At 37.9% G+C, this 17,192-nt stretch overlaps 1 pseudogene; it reads right to left on the bottom strand.

Moving 5' to 3' along the window:
- Nucleotides 1-421: 421 nt before the first annotated feature.
- LOC132601585 (protein IQ-DOMAIN 12-like) lies at nucleotides 422-16,985 on the bottom strand (annotated as a pseudogene).
- Nucleotides 16,986-17,192: the final 207 nt, after the last annotated feature.

A 17,192-nucleotide genomic window follows, 5' to 3' on the forward strand; every position in this document is an offset into this window, starting at 1 on the left:
AACTTTGGATAGATTACTCAAGCAGCTTCAAGCTCCAATTGTAGCTCCCTTTTCTGATTGGTTTCATGTCTAGGGATTTCTGCTTCCCCTTGTTGGAAGTAACTGGATAAACAAGTCAATAATGTACGACAATCATCTTAGGTGGACAGGGTCACCAGGTAGTTCTACCGGTAGGAAGTAGCAGTACTCGTTGAAGTAGTCGGAATGAGAGCAAGATGGCTTGAACACTGCCAATATATATATATGAAGACGATGTCTGACAATGTTCTTTCAAGAGCCAGTTTTTCCTGCGCCCCAGTCACTCACATTTTCTTGAGCTGTAACAAAGCAGTCCTGAATCTAGAATAAGCTTTGATAGCAAATATATGGGATCTAAAAAGATTAGTTCTTCAATCTTGGTAAATCCCTTGAACATTCAGAGCTATCTGCTGGAAATTCTGCTTTTTCTGGTAGTGTCATTCATTTCACCATTAATCGATCTTCAAGAAGAAATCTTGAGGTTATAAGGAGAATTTGACCTGAATGTGTTGTGTAACCTCAGGTGCTGCTTCGGTGTGCTCATTGACCTTGTTTTAGCCATTGCGGAGTCTGTGGCAGCCATGTAAGCAGGAAATATTGTAGAACTTGGTAAGGAGTTAACATCAACGTTTGATTTTCGTTAAGATCAACGTTTGATTTTCGTTTTACATTAGAAAGTGATCTTCGTGGAAACGAAGGAAGAGAATGTAGGTCCTCTATGCAATCTGCTCTATGCATTTTTCTCACTTGAAGTTGTGTCATTCCATTCATGTCGCATGGAGAAACATTTGAGTCTGTAAATAATCTTAATTTCTCAACAAACCCTGCGTTTCTTGGTGCCTCGAGTTCTGCCAACTAATTAAACCTGCAGCTTCCTCTATTTTGCTTGCTGGTTAGTAGTTCTTGTAAAGTTTGATCGTTTCGTCTCTCCTGAAAAGAAGCAATATACTGTAAACATTTTAATTGCTATACACATTGACAATGTGAGAAATTTTACACTATCAGGTCATCTAAAAAGATATTATAGATAAAATGTGAGATTATTAATCTAGAAAATAAAGTAGGTTATCTGCTGCAACATGTTCAAATACATTGATAATGCAAGCGTAAACAAAGTTACCTGATCTGAAAATGAGTATTTCATCAAATGCTCTCTTTTGTCAATGAATTCTTCTCTTCTTGACCACAAGGCTTCAGAGTCTTGTTCTGAAGCCATGTTGAACTCCCATGTTCGGTTGCTCTTGCATTTAAGGTGCCAACGACCAGAACCATATTACAAATATAAATACAGAGGGCATTGTAACTTTCAAACTGCAAACACTAGATAAATCTTATCTTTTGGATAAGCAAGTCCAATTTCCATTTAAATATCCAGACACAAAAGTCATTATAAGTTGCGTTAGTAGGTCTCTTTATAGATTTAATAGTTGAACCATGCTTACAACCTTAATTAGAGAAAAGCTGAATGATTTCTTTTACCTTGTTCTTTAGGTTTTATACTTTCCCCTTGGGCTATTGATGAGTTTCTTGTCATTATTGTCATGATAATCTTCAAAAGTAGGGAGTCTAATTTGATAAACTCTTGCTCCTGACTTTTGAAGTGGCAACATGCACTTCAATTTGGCAACGAGTCTTTTTCTCACAATCACTGCTTGAAGTTTCACAAGACCCTTTAGAGCACTTAATGCTTTCTTGGCCTGCACAACATTCCACAAGAGCAGAGATCAGCCACCAGTTCATAACTTCATTTCAGCAAAAAGGAAGAGAACTATAAGTAGCCATAAACACAACAAAAATTCTTTAAAAAATGCCTAGCTATATAAGAGAAGAGTTTAATAAGCGGAGAGGGACAACGAAAATGTCACGACCTGGCTGGGGGCCATGACGGGTACTCGGAGCTGACTATCGAGCACCACTCATTATGCTAATCATCATACCCAACCTGAACATACACAACTCCAAGGCAACACACACACACACACACACACACACACACACACACATATATACACTGATGTATTCATGAGACAACTACTACCCACACATACGTATCTACGAGCCTCTACTAGAGTACCGAAACATAAGGACGGGACAGGACCTCGTCGTGCCCAAATATATACACAAAAGAATGTATCAACAAATGGCACCTCCGGAATAGTGGAGTGCTCCTGTGAATCTGCTGAGTAAGCTTCTAAGAATTAGGGCCGCCTTCTTGTCTACCTGTGGGCATGAACACAACGTCCAAAAAGAAAGGACGTCAGTACGAATAATGTTCTGAGTATGTAAGACATGAACAATAATAACATATCGAAGAGATAAGGAAACATCAAGTAAGGAAACAACCTGTAACTGAATCTCACTTAAGATGGAATAATGCATGCTAACTTACATCATAAACAACATCATATCAAGTATGCATATATAAGCTGCCCGACCATATAGGTACGGTGTGATCATCATTAGCCCGCGTCCAGGCCTCCCGCGTAACCATCCCATGCCGCCCACTAGTGGTGTCTGCCCATGCCATCTAGACATGGTGTCTATGCCGCCCGCCTTAGCGGTGTCTGCCCGGCCATATAGGCATGGTGTAAACTCATTATCATATACTTATCATAAAGCATGCATTAGAACTCAAGTACAAACTATAACTTTATCGGGGTGACGTAAGGTCGAGAACCCCCGATTCCATTATGGATTAGTCATGATCATCATGCCTCACTTTGAAGGAACTAGCATTATAAGATGAGTCTAGCAACAATGAATAACATCACAGAATCATTAGCTTCCTAAGAATATCATATCATAACCCCTGGAATCTCTAGACTTAGACTCATCATCATCATTGTTATATTCATAACGCATCTCTTACCTTTATTTCATGAGAAACTCTTAATAATCATAGACTCATAGTTTCCGGAATATGAGAGAGTCATGGAAAGATAAGGGAAGTCATGTTGTAGGTATCATGCCTTAGAGAAGAAAGGACTAGCCTTACATACCTTTACGTCTCTCTAACTTTATCAATTAAACGCTTCCCTCCAATGTTCACGATTCTACATTCAAGAGAATTCGTACTAAGATTAGATACTCGGAAACATACTTAAGCTTAAGCTAAAGCTAATAAAAATTGGGCAGCACTTTCTTTGTTTCCGTAACTTTCTCCACATAATATAACAATTCTCAAACATCAATAACAACATTCATAATACCATAATCAATAACTTCAACAAGTTCGGCATTATCCAATTCTCACAATTCCCTCCCAAAGTCATTCATAACCATAGCCATAATATAACACCACATTCATCCTCATATAATGCTTCTCCAATATTCTTAATACCATTTATAACAAGATTATACTCATAACATGTCAAGAATCATGATTCATGTCAAACTACTAGTCAAGAATACCACTATTCTCATATTTGTAACCCATTTTCTACTTTCTTCCATAATCCAAGTCTTTCAACCACTCAATATTCTTAATAGCATGAAATGAACATAAAACTCACTTTTGATTGTGAAGGAATGGGTTTTGGATGGAAATGCTTCACTTGGAGAAAACCCTAGCTTTAATTCTAAAGAGATTTCTAGCTTCCATCAACCCTAGTTAGCATTCTTGCACTTGATTCTACTAGTTTTTGGTATTTAATCTTTGATTTACCTTGAAATTATGTTAGTGAAATATGTGGAACCTTCTAGAGGTCTTGAGAGAAGTGGAGAAGTTGGAAAAAAATGAAAAATTAGAAGTGGGAACATATAATTATACTTGGAAAATACTCAGCCCGACAGGAGTTATACGGACCCTTATACGGTCCGTACAATATTATACGGTCCGCATAAGTGACCGTATTTCACCATCAGGGAGATCCCCTTTTCTGTAAGGTTATACGGACCCCTTATACGGATCGTATAAGTGGTCGTATAACTCTAATTTTCTGAAGTTAATCTCGTCGTTTCGTTTGATCTCCAATCCTTATAGAACCTTCTTAGCACTTATTTAACACTGCATTAACAATCTAAGGAGCTTTATAAATTTTCCTCAAGACATTATTAAATCAACATTAGCTCGGTACTTTGCAACCCTTTTCAAACACAACTTATACTTTACATTCTTCAACGGACTTCCTTTTCTTTCCTCGAATGTCTTTGGAATCTTAATTAGAATCATTAAGTACCCCTCTTACTTGTAGGGACATCATATCCATCTTACCCTGTGTTAGTCTATCTACCACACGACGACATGAAATTTTTCCGAGGTGTAACAAAAATAGAGGTGAAGCCAGGATATGAAGTTTATGGGTTCTGAACTTGCTTCTAAACCCATACCTCATTTTAGTTATTGGATTTTGTAATTAAATATTTATACGTATTTAATGAAATTCCTAATACAAATATAGGGTCTAATCAAAAGCCACTTGTACGTCTGCACCCGTACCTAATATTGTAGTTCTGCCCCGGATGAATAAGCTTCTCTCCCCTGCTGAGGTGATAGACCACCTTACAGCTGATATGGTTAACAACCAAAGGGCAAAAAGAGAGTGCACAGGCCTCATACATAGTCGCGCTCCTATAATATGATGAGAAGAAAGGAGCTAGCCACTTTTCCGTACTTATCCTTATTTACTAGATTATATTTTTTTTAGGTGTGTAGCTAAGTTGGTAGAGCACTAGGCTATTTGTTTAACATATCACAAGCCTTACCCGCTATAGCCAAATCTACCTCGCACTCTACTATAAACAAGGATCCGCAATAACCTTCAAGATGACTCTTTGGCCTTTAAAATAGTTACAAGATTAAGTACTAGTTAAATTCTCAACAAAATATTTGAATAATCTTGAAACTTATTAGTCTTATCAATAATTGTGTGCATGAAGATCTTCATGACTCTTAGAGCAATGACTGCAGATTTTTCCTTATTACCCTTTAAGTTTGTGATGAATCACTAAGTAAGTTTCCAACATGCTGCATTTAAATGAAATTGTATGAGTCAAAAAACTATGCTAACGGAAAAATTGAAGAGCAATGATTAAGAAGTGAGCGTGATAAGCAGTTTGGATTGTAATGGATGCTTGTTAGAGTTAAGTTGGAGCATTCATTAAGTGGATAGCAGGAGCAGCAGCAGCATTGACAGCATTTCCTCTGCTCTTCTTCGCCTCCGTTAATGTTTGCTGAGCTGCTGATGCTATTGCTACGGCAGGACGGTTCCTCAACTTCAAAAAGCAATATTTCCATCTTAAAAAAAAAAAAAAGAAAAAAAAACTAAACTTTTCCATCTCTTTTCTTTCTCAAAGATTTTTTATAATTTCCAGTTTAGATAACTCACAAGTAAGCAACAGATTAATCTTGAAATTCAACCTTTTCAGCGGTTGGTTCTGTCTCAGGAATGAGAAGACTCTTGACAAAGCTCAACCCGTTTCTTCTCTTTCCCATTTTAGAAATATTTAAGTCTGATTTATCAAACACCTGCCACCATCTGTTTTCTGAAAGATTTGAGAGAAGAGTTTCAGACTCATTTCTATTCAAATCTTCGAGTCATATATCAATAATATGAGTAACCAGAAAATTTAAGGCACATACCTAGAGTAGTTGAAATAAAGGGTGGCAAAAAAGGATCAACACGCTAGATTTTGTATCATATCCAACCAGTGATTCTTAAAAATACTAATATTGTATTGTTCCATGCGGCTTTCTTTTTCTCCTCTAATTCATGTCTCTCAGTTATACCAGTGAGAATACAATGAGTTGGTATTTTACCCACTTATCTCTTCTTTAATCTTAGATTTTTGCTATATTAAATTGAGAAGATAGTGCATTTACTTTGGTTCACCCTCATTTTACAGGTTTATGTGATTTAGAAATGATCGAGAAAAAAACCAAGTGAAAACAAGTAAAAAAGGAGCTAAAATGAAGAAAATGGAAAAATTGGCCATAGCCGCCAAAAACTGGCCAGATCTTAAATTCCGAAAATGTGAGTCTATTTAGTCATGTTTTAATTTGGAAAAGTTGAGGACCTATAAAAGCAAGACTTGGAGGATATTATTTTCATCTTTGACCATTCTTACAAGCTTGGAGAGCTAAGGTTTTTTTTGTTGCTCGGATTGCCCTTCGAACGCGCTGGTCTTTAATTTTTTCCTCTCTTATACGTGGCCTTTAATTTTACCCTCCCACCTATTTTAATGAAACTTTTCGGACGAAATTACCCTTACCTGATTGAACCTTTTCTATTTCACCGTTTTTTCGTTTTTTCGTGTTTCTTGCCTGTTTCTCTCTGTCTCCATCTCTCTTTGTGTTGTCTCTTTTTATCTATATGGAAATTTAGATACTCATTTCTATTTTGAGCTCATTTCAATATTCATAGCTGTTAATTTTGTTGTTTTTGAACTCAATTTTGTTGATTGTAGGTATATTTTTGCGTTTATTGTATATTTTTTGTATGTAATTAATCGTTTCTAATTACACACTATGGTTTTAGTGTTTTTTCAAAGTTTATGTATGATTTTTTGACGGTTAGTTCGTGTTTTCATTATATTTTTTTTAATTCCGTATTACGTTGTTGCTATGTTTTTGTGGAGTTTCATATGTGCTTTGATTTTATTTTGTTGAATCTTTTATGTTTTGCCTTCTGACCACCAGTTTTAGGCTTTTAGTGTGATTTTGTTAATAATGTTGGATTTGATGTAGAGTATGTGTTTGTCTGAGGCAAATTATGCCTCCTCTGACCTAATTTTTTGTTTTATGAAACTAAACCTATGCCTGTTCCGACATAATTTATGAATGAAGCTATTTTTTTAAGTGTTTCTATTCTAGCATGGTTTGTGTTATGGCTTTGTGTAGGTGGTTTTTGGGAGAAATATAGTGATACTGTTAGGCTCGTTGAGGTCTATATAGTAGAGGGTGTTGTTGGGTCGTGATGAGTGTTGTTTTGTTGAAGATCATTTAATGAAGATAATTAATGATGATGTTTTTTAGGTGTCTTATCCTTGGGGTACTCTTGGTTTTGATTGATCAGTACGGTCACTTCGTGATTGTTTGGGGACTTTTAAGATCATGCCATTTGGTAGTCGTTCGAGTTATATGATTAATGGGTTTCCTTATGCTTTAAATGTGTGGGTATTGGAGGTTTTCCCTATTTTCCAAGGGTATTCAAAGTACCAAGGTCACAAGTTTCCTACTATGTTGTGTTGGGGTCCTTCAAAGCAAGCTTTTTATCGCGTTATTATTGATAATTTCTTCCATGCTGAAAATGTATATTTTTTGTTGTTGTTTCTTTCTTTTTGCTTTTTTGTTACTTTTGTTTTTGGATGTGTCATGTGTTTTTGTATTGTGTCATAGAGATTCAAGAATTTTAATGTCAAAGTTGTTGTTGCTACGGAACAAAAGATGCAACATTATGCAGTTGCACTTCAATTTCCTGCTAATTTTGGCTCTTGTTCTTCCAGTGTGATTTTTCTATCTCGACTGATTGATCACATAGTTGATGTAAGTCTTAATTTTTTAATTGTCTTTTTTTGAGTGAATTTTGAGTTACGACAATGATTCAATCTATGCCTTAAGGCATAACTTGTTCAAAACTCTGTAGTATATTTTGCCTTAGCCGGCAGAGTGTGTGTTGTTGTTTTTTCTATGCATGTATAGAAGTGCAGGCATGTGATTTAACCTATGCCTTAAGGAAAAACTTGTTCAAAACTCTCTAGTATATTTTGCCTTATCCGGCAAAGTGTGTGTTGTTGTTTTTTCTATACATGTATAGAAGTGCAGACAGGTGATTTAACCTATCCTTTCAGGCATAACTTGTTCAAAACTCCCTAGTTTATGTTTTGCCTTATCCGACAGACTGTGTGTTGTTGTTTTCCTTCCGGTATTACTTGGATGTTTTTTTTTAGTGAATTCTGAGTCCCCCCCCCCCCCCCTCCCCACCCCTATTTTTTTGTTTTGTTTTGATGGTTGCTGTGTTTTTTATTTTATTTATTATAGAGGGTGTTGTGCCCAGTGTGAAGAAGCAACTGGATGATGAACATTCTACTATTGTCAATCAAGTCACAGTATGATTCTTTTTGTTGACTTTGTTATTATCTGTATACATGTATCGTTCTTGTTTGTTTATTCTTACGTTTTTAGTCTTGTTTATAGGATATGGAAAGTAGATTGATTGTATGGATAACTGTTTTGAAGAATTGGATAAAAAGTTGTTGGCATGATTAATGCTGTTGATAGTTTAGTTCGTGTACACGATGAAACCAACCAGGTCATGTGTAGCAGCTGCTGAAAGTGTCAAAAAGACTTGATAAGATGTACCTTATGATCCTATGTTTTGATAATTGACAAATTGATGGGGAACCGACAAGAGACCTGGTCAGCGATCTGTTTTAAATATACCGTGCACACTTAGTGGTACAGATTTAAATAGCTGTAAAGCTGGACCGTACAACAACAGTGCTGCAGCCCATGCCTCGGGTCAAACTTTGGTTGAGAAGTCTCCATCACATCTCATATGTTCCCCAATATATATTCAACATGTCCCAACATATTGGGTATCACTTGGAAGACCTAAAAATCACTTGAAAAGTGTAGCCACCATAAGATTCCCAAGTGTTCAACTAACAGAGCTGAAAACAAATAGAAGGACCAGATGCTAACTCTGAAGATATCAAATCTCTTAGTTTATCTTAAGCTTTGCTTCATTTGTACTTAAATTGTAAACCTACTCCTCTTGTTTGAGAAGTAGTTTGTAGGTATTTAAAAGTCTCAAAGTCAGCTTGTTGGAAGTGTGTTTCCACAAGCTGTTGAGTGGTTGTCACGCCCCGAACCATGGCCAAGGCGTAATACGGGACTCGGTGCTTAACAACATGTGATTGAGCGAACCCATAGGCTGGCTGAATTATCATGTGATATCAAAACATCCAATAATAAGGAAATAAGACTAACACATGCTGATCTACTAGAAGTATGACTGAAATATATTAAATGCAGAATTACTGGTTCAAGTTTAAAACATCTGAAATAAATGCCAACGAGGCTAACATTTCAAGGTCTGCTAATATCTGATTGACTGGACTATGTCTATGAAGCCTCTAACAAATATTGAAAAGATAACTGTCTAAAACTGGAAAGACTGAAAGTAGGATAACACCCCGGAGGAACTGGGGCTCACCAAGCAGCTGATACGAGCAAGTCCTAGCTAGCTGGATCGTCAACCTGTAAGTCGTTGCGATGCAAGCCCCCAAGCAATAAAAAGGGACATGAACACATTTGAATTGTATTGGTATGTAAAGCAACTGAAAGAAAGAAATATAAGTACTGAAACTGAAACTGATAACTGTAACTGAACTAAACAGGGAGGTATGGATCTGAAGTACTACCTATTCTGAATGAAGAATCACATAGATATGTCACGACCCAACTCGCCATGATTGGCACCCAACTAAATCCTAGTGGGCGAACCAATACACGAGACATCTATTCATTCAAATCCAGTTTTATATTAACCAAGCTAATCAGTTATTACTTATTCAAACATCAAATGAACAAAATAAGTCATGCCATTAAATACTAAAATAAGTGCGGAAGTTCTAACTATTACAAATCCCAAAATCTGAAAGTCATCGTACAGGACTCTAATCTAAAACATGTCTACAGAATGAAATCTGACTAATAAATATCCATAATGTCCAGAATAAGAAAAGACATCATAAGAAGAAGATCTTCGGGCGTCCTGGCATGGGAAGAAGCTCACCCTAAATCTATCAGCAAACGTCCTTCACGCTAGATGTGAGGGCGGGTAGCAGTCTCCATATCACAATCTGCACTCAAAAGAATGCAACAATGTAGTATCAGTACAAACACTATGTATTGGTAGATATCATAGGCCGACTAAGATTAGTATCATGCATATTTCATAAAATCAATAGAACAAATAGCCAGTCAACAGACATGAATATCAATAAACCACAACAAGTCAACCAAGGATAATCACAGTCAAATCACCAAGATGTCAAGCATCACAATCACGTAAGCCACAACGGAAATAATTTTACCACAATGACCACACTAACTGTACACACATTCTAACTGATGTCATTGCTCAGTAGTCATGACCTGCAGGGGACCCGTGGTGTCCATGTACCACTCGTTCCGGAATACTCCTTAGACCCGAGCACAAACCTCCGCTCCAGAATGAACCTCGGACGGGGGACATATCAACGTACCTCTCATTTTCGAAACTAACCTCGGACCACGAGCCCATAATTTAGGTCACATATGTGCCTTCCCATACCTCTTACAGAACAATGTTTCTTGCCTTCTCAATAGCAATACTCAAATCATCATTTCATGTCACAATACCTTCGAGAAGATCATATTAGATTCTTATAACAATACATTCACTGCAGAATCAACACACAGGAATAGTGGCATGAAGCCTACACAATCACTCAATCACAATCACAATCACAAAGAAGTTTAGTCACACAATCTCATGCATGAAAACTAGACATGCTTTATCCTAAAGAATTCAAAAACATACAATCAACTAACTAAAGTCTAACTCAAGTAGACCGTAACCTACCTCAATGTTGCGTTGGGATAATGCAAGTCACTCCGCTACAACCTTGTCTTTCCTTAAAGCCTCAGAACACTCAAAGTCTAGAAATAGAAGGTTCAATGAGTCACAATTACTCAAATCACAATACAAATGCAAGAATACCCTTCCCTTTACCCCATTCCAAGGGATAGATGATTTTCTAGGTGATAAACAGCCTATCAAGGGCCTTAGTAATCATTAATCATCAATTCATAACCATATTCTATCAACATTCCCACTACAAGTAGTTTTTATGGTCAAGAAACCATTTTTATAGAACCCTAGGCCTCAATTCACTTAGTTTATGGCCTTAAGTGTTCAATTTATGGTTAGGATAAACTAACCCAATCCTTTAGATGATAACTAAGTGATAATAACCATAATCATCAAGTTTAGAAGGTTTATTAACATTCTGGGGTTTCTATTTCAGTTTCACCATTAAAGACCCACGAAGGGGATAACAATCATGATGGAATAGATGGAACTTACCTCTCAAGAGTTTCTTGCCCTAGCTTGGAATTTCACCCTAGGTGCTTGTTGGGAAGTGTGTTGCTGTTTTGTGAATAGAGAATATGAGACTAAGTATATAAAATTCGCGTTACTGTTTTTTGTCGACCGCTAAAGCAGTCATCACTCCACTGCAGCGATCCCGCTATAGCGGCCAAGTGACCGCTATAGCAGACCCAAAGGAAATCTGCTCACCGCTATGGCAGTCGACTCACCACTATAGCGGTACCGCCATAGCGGTCAATCGTCCGCCACAATGGCCACACGACAAATGGCAGGCCGCTGGAAGCTGCCCAGCCACCGCTACAGCAGTACCGCTACAGCGGTTCATTTTGGGCAGTGAGCTCGACTTTTTGTCCAGTTTTCCCCCCATCACCCAACATTTCATCTGAGGCCTCAAAAGCCCAAAACAAACATGTACATATACATAAAGACGCCCTACGAATCCACCCATGGCCTCAGAATTCCTAGCAGAGTTCTAATTTTCTATGTCACCCCCCGACGGACTCAAGACAATCAAACAACAACCACAAACAAGTCAAATTTCAGCTCATAAGCTCACATGATTTAGTTTCTACTGGCTCGTTCTACCCTTGGAAAGGTTACATTTGGTGAGGTGATACTACAATTCCCATAACTACTGGAAGGGTCGTTACAATATAACTGTAAATATAAACTGTGGCCTAGGGACTAAATAAATATGCACAAAACTATGGCCTCAGGCCCAAGAAGTACGTATGTATAAACTGTGCCCTAGGGACCAAAATACAGATATAGGCGTTCAACATTAAACAATTCATGACACTGAGACTGAGATATAATTGATAGCATGATAACTATTTCTGATTATGAAACTGAAGACAGTAATTGATTATACACTGACTGAGACTCATGTGATGTCAATACACAAGTCCATAATGCTTACGTACTGAGTTCGTGATATTCAAAATGATAACCGTGAACGAATTATGAAACTATATCCCTAGAGGATAGAAGCTCTACAACTATTCATGAAACTAGGGCATAACTGTATTTGGAGTCAATTTCTGATAAACATGGAGAACAAGGCATAGGGAGAATAATAAATATTCCTCTAACGTAGATAGTTAGCCTCACATACCTGTATATGCTTCAAAACTTGTAAGAAAGGTCTGAACTTTGAGAAGAATCCCAAAAGCCTGAGTCTTGAGCCCTTAGATGGATATCCTTGAAAACCATAGGTTAAGAACAATGAGTTATTGCTTATTGTTCATAGATATATGTTAGAATCCACTTGGAATGGGTTAGGTTTGCTTACCTTAGTGTTCTTGGTGATAGAGAAGGAGAGCTGTTCGTTCAAGGGCTTTGAAACTGGTGAAAAGTGAATTTAAAACTGAACCCCTGGTATTTATAGTTTCTGATGGACGCGGGCAATGTACGGGCTAAGGTACGTCCCGTACGTTGAAGCACACGCTATACTTTGCAGCCCGTATTTGGATGCCAAATTCTCGTGGGTGGCCTAGTTGGCCGAATAATGTACGGGACGAAAGTACGTCCTGTACTTTGATGTACGCCCCCGTACATAACTGGGCGTACTTTGCCTTGCAAAACCAGTGAGCTGAGAACCCCTCCTCTCAATGTACGTCTTCATTGTACGTCCCATACTTTATAGTACGGGCCGTACTTTTTGACGTAAAACGTACTTTTAATGTTCTGGCCCTATTTTTCCACTTCTAACACTTTTGTCTTGGTTTTTAAGTCCCTGAATCATGAACATCGGCTAGTTAGAGTTACGAGGTGTTACAATATCTCCCCCTTGTGATCATTTATCCTCGAATGATGGGTTCTGATTAACTAGATTGACAGGAACATGTGTACACTACTGTCATGAACACAGGAAATACTGAGCTGAAAGGAATACTGAACTGAATAGTTTGCTAAACTGAATAACTACTGAACTGACTGAATGAAACTGAACTGACTGTATACTGGAAAGACATGGAGACTATAGAATGAGATCTAAATGGAAAGGTAAATTACCTTCAACCTTTTCTGCTGACTCTTCAAAGAGATGGGGATATCTGGACTACATGTCCTCTTCGGCTTCCCACGTAGCCTTCTAAAATTTCTGACTACTCTAAATGACATTCACTAAATAAACTTCTTTCGTTCTCAATTTGCGAACCTGACGATCAAGGATTTTTACTAGGACTTCTTCATAAGTCAAACTATCATTGACCGTTATGCTATCTGACGGGACAACCAACAACGGGACTCCCACACACTTTCTCAACATGGACACATGAAACACTGGATGCAGAACAATCAAGTGTTGTGGCAAATCAAGCTCATAAGCCACTTGACCAACCCTTCGCAGGATTCTCTATGGTCCAATATAGCGGGGACTAAGCTTCCCATTCTTACCAAATGTCACGCCCCGAACCTGGGCCTGGACGTAACAGGGCACCCGGTGCCTGACTGCATGTGACCGAGCGAGCCAACTGGCTGGCTGAATCAACATGTGATACCAAAACATAACTAATGTATAAAATAAAACTAACACATGCTGATTAACTAAAAGTCTCACTGAAATATTATAATGCGGAAATACTTAGACAATCTGAACATATTTGAAAGTAGCCAACATGGCTAAACCAAACAACTGAACGACTGCCAACAAGGCTAACATAATAAATATCTGACTGTCTGAACTGTCTCTATGAAGCCTCTAAGAGTACTGAATAATAGAGCTGTCTATAAACTGAAATAACTGGATAGCTGACAACGCCCCGAAGGAATTTGGGGCTCACCAGTAGCTGATACGTGCACTCCTAAATAGCTGAGTCATCAACCTGTATATCGTTGCCTGCATCGCGAGATGCAGGCCCCCGAACAATAAAAAGGGACATCAGCACATTTGAATTGTACTGGTATGTAAAGCAACTGAAGCAATAAAATATTGAAACTGAAACTGATAACTGTAACTGTAATAGCAAGGAAGTAGAGATATGAATACTCCCTGCTCTGTATCTGAATCATCTGTATTATCTGTGTTTGTATATGTGGGGCCTCGGCCCAATAATAAATGCACGCTATGGCCTCGGCCTAGTAGTGCGTCAGTCAATGGCCTCGGCCATGTATACGTATACACAAGACTGTGCTGTGCCCTCGGGCAAAATCACATATGTATAATTATCGTTAATTAATAAGGACTGTGACCATAACAGAGGCAGGTGGTCACTCTAATTACCATTGAAATCAAGGACACATGGTTACTGAACTGAATGAATACATGATTACTGAATTGCTGAGATACTGAACTGAATGTCTACTGAACTAACTGAATACTAAGCTGATTGAATACTGGATTAACTGAATACAGAACTAGCACACTAACTGAATACTGGACTGGCATGAATACATGAGTACTGGACTGACATCTGAGTACTAAGCTGACATGAATATTATAACATGAGATCTGAATAGCGTATCTGTCTGATAATCGGTCTGCGATTGAAAAGTTGTGCTGAGGTTAACCCTCGCACCCAATCCTTTCTGAAATGATCTCTAGAATTTTTCTGTTAACTAGGCACCACAATCGGAAATGATGAACGCTAGGGTCCCATGCAATCTGGCAATTTCATTAATATATGACTTGGCATAATCTTCTGTTCAATCTGTGGTCTTAACTAGCAAGAAGTGCGCTGACTTCGTAAGTCTGTCCATAATCACCCAAATCGAGTCGTGCCTTCTAACTGAATGAGGTAGACCTGCTATAAAGTCCATAGTTATCATCTCCCATTCTCAAAACAGAAATATTTATATTCTGAGACAAGTCGCAGGGCCTCTAGTGTTCGGCTTTCCCTTGAAAATGTTTTTGGGCCGCTTAGCCACAAACCCTGCCATCTACATCTGGAATGTATAATTTTCCTCGGTATCTCATGGTACCGCCATCTCCCCCTTGTTCAAAAGCTGACGCTTTATGTTCGTGAGTCCCCTCTTTCAGCTGTAGCAAGTAGGAATCACTAAACTGCTTCTCTCTAACTTCAATGACTAAGGAGGAATAAGCCATGTTCTGGGCAACAACTCCACCCACTTCGGAGTCTGAAAGTCAAATTCCTAGCTTGGATAAGCGGTGAACTTCTTTCACCTTAGTTCTCTTGTCTGCCTAAATTATGAGTTGTACTTCCCATACTTGATCTCCTTTTTTTTTTTTTTAGATACTTCCTAAAATACTCATAGTACTGTTGTGTGCTAAGTCTATGACTAGCACCCTAAATATTAGAGTCTCATGCAATGGCACTACCGTTGTGACACATAACTGGGCATGATCTTATAGCTTTTCTGTGATCGCCTAATCGATAGTAATTGAACTTGACACGATTCGTTCGACGATCATTCTACTCACTTCGGGTTTCCTCTAAGATGAGGCATATTCCTTATGGAGACTATCTCATTATGCCAACTTAACTGAACTGAACTGAGGTTCTCAATATCTCATACTAACCCTTCGGGTCTTCATTTATCTCACTGGACTTACTGGCGATTTATGCATCTCCCACTTAGACCAAGGCTAATGTCTTATACTTACAAATTATTCTTTTTTTGATGGGATCCAATTAACGTTCCTTATCATCTGTAATTCCTTTGTACTCTACAACCCTGATAACTCTTTTTTTTTACTCATTTCCGAGCAATTTCTTATTGGGAAAAACTAAATTACTTACATGAAAGGGTTGCTACTGTATTCATAACTGGCATACTCCATCTTAATGACTTAACTCTGCTCACACTGTAAATCTTAGGACAACCCCATTTTGACAACTCTTAAAGGCTATTCTTCTGTAGTTTGCTCTCTTACGGCTTAACTGATTTCTTTTTCCACTAATCACTCTAGTCCGAACTTAACTTAAGCCCTTGGTTTCTAACACACATTCAGATGTATCCGAACTGTCACCCACTTAAGATTTTCATCTAACTAAGGAAATCAAATCATACTTCTACCAGTTCTGCTAAAATTGCTAATGCATTGTATCTACTAAAAACTTACTTACTATTTTTCTGTTAATCACCTGCTAGCTTCATATTTTCTTATTTTGCTCTGAATAACCTAAGTTATTTCTAACTCTCCCTCATCATCTGACGCTATTCTATGGTTGCATACTATCTTTTCTAAACTATGGATCACACTTAACAAACTTTCATCTATCTTATACGAAAGATTGGAACAACTAAACCCAAACTTTCTATACACTTCAAAATCATATCAGACTATACACATCTGGGATAAACACTTACTCACATAGCTTAATCGAGAACTGTCACATCTTCTTATCTCATAATAATAATTACTTCTTATAGTAACCTACAACCATCGTACTCTCTAACTCTGATCTGACTAACTTAAACAAACTAAAATCATTCTCGAGAATTTAATATCATCTGCTCATGGTTATTATTTCATACATACCTCTTTTCTTAACAGGCATAGTTCGTACGAAAATCTCATCTGTGGTGATAACTGGGGATGCCTGTTTGTCCTGATTACCTACTGAAACATCCAAGCAGTCTTCACTGAGAACTGAAATACCAGGCTTAGCTGTATTACAACCTGATTGGGCTTGAGAATTAAGAGGGGCCACCGAAACACATATCAAGGCACAAACAGTACACCCCTTTGGTGTCTCATATAACACTTGTTACACATAAGATTCTGAAAACTTCTGTGGCTCACACGGGTATGTCATTGAGAGGCGTGCTCTTAAAATCTGTTTCGAGTTGAACTGACCCTTTTGATCATATCTAGACCTCGAGACTAGTGTACTAGTTACAGACGGAGTGGGTCCTGATAGCTTCCGGTAGAAAACTGTCTGCCCCTACCTCCTTGATATCCTCCATGATTTACGTTTCCTGCAGACTTAGCTCCTTTTCTAATTTCTCTAATATCCTCTCCCTGTTGTATCCCATTCTTCTTTCTCAAGAATATCATTATCATTCAACTTCCCATTCATTATACAACGCCCTTTCTCAGGCAACTTACACTTTATTTACCTTTCAATCACACCTCAAGTCTCATTCGTTACCAGCAAGTACTTCACAATTGTA

Source organism: Lycium barbarum, chromosome 7, assembly GCF_019175385.1.
Source record: "Lycium barbarum isolate Lr01 chromosome 7, ASM1917538v2, whole genome shotgun sequence".
Classification (NCBI taxonomy): domain Eukaryota; kingdom Viridiplantae; phylum Streptophyta; class Magnoliopsida; order Solanales; family Solanaceae; genus Lycium; species Lycium barbarum.